This window comes from Chlamydotis macqueenii, chromosome 20, assembly GCF_036417535.1.
Source record: "Chlamydotis macqueenii isolate bChlMac1 chromosome 20, bChlMac1.mat, whole genome shotgun sequence".
Taxonomy (NCBI): Eukaryota; Metazoa; Chordata; class Aves; order Otidiformes; family Otididae; genus Chlamydotis; species Chlamydotis macqueenii.
In genome coordinates this window covers 11,121,643-11,122,742 of record NC_141575.1, presented here as the reverse complement: position 1 = coordinate 11,122,742, position 1,100 = coordinate 11,121,643, and positions in this window count along the sequence as shown.

Below are 1,100 nucleotides of genomic sequence, written 5' to 3'. Positions count from 1 at the left end.
CCTAGGGTGGCACAGGGCATCGCTTGGTGGGGACAAGCTGCCCGTCCCCAGGGTCTCCAGCTGTGGCGGTGCCCCCGCACGCAGCCGAGCGGGGCTGGCCCTGCAGCACGCAGGGCTGCGGCGGTGGCCCTGGGGCCGAGGGGCAGCCCAGCGCCGCCGATGCTCCGGGAAAAGCTGGCGCTTGTTTACGGGCAGGGAGCGGACCTTGCCCTCAGCGCCCGTCACCCATTACTGGCCCCGGTGCCCAAACGCCATTGCCGGCAGCACAGAGGGGCCATTCGCAGCACCGCCGCGCTGAGCCGCTCTCGGGGCGGCCAGCAGAACTGGGGGTCCCTCCTCCCTCTCCAGCCGGCCTCGTGGGGCTCCCAGCGAGGTCCCGGGGGAGCGGGGCACAGGGGGGGCTCCCTGTGGGGCTGGGGCTCTGTGGGGGACGGCTGGGACCCACCACCTCCACGCTGCCTCGCCGTGCTTCATCCCCGGCAGGTTGGCACCCAACGCCCTCCTCCTCCCCAGTGCTGGGGAATGCACCCCGCTGCCTGCGCCCCGGCCCGGCGAGGGGGTGCAGGTGGGTGAGCCCCTCTCTGCCCTTGTCCAGGCATCCCTGCCAGCACGCCCCTCGCTGCACCCTTATCGCCAGCTGCTCCCGTGTGTCCTCCCCTTGCCGGGCGCCCACCCAAGCACCCAGCGAGCCCCCGGCTGGGATCTGCCGGTGCAGCAGCGGGGAGATGTCCCCAGGGCTGTCCCCAAAGCGCTCAGCTAGGCCCACGCACACCCAGCCCGGCTCTGCCGCTGGGATGTCCCCCGGGATTGCTGGCACACAGCGCCACGCGCAGCCACCCCATCGAGGCCACCCGTGTGCCCGCAGGGACACTGCGCGGGCAGAGCGCACGGGGGTGGCCCCCGCGCTGGGTCCCAGCTCTCCCGCTGCCTGGAAGTCCCTTGGGGAAGTGCAAGCTCTGCAAATTCTTCCCAGTTTGACGTGGGAGACGAGGAATTGCTGCCAGGCCAGCCGGGCACGTGGTGGCTCTGTCATTGCACCACATCCCCCGGCTTTCAAGTGTCCTCCCCCTCCAGAAGGAAAAATGCAGCAACCACCCCCC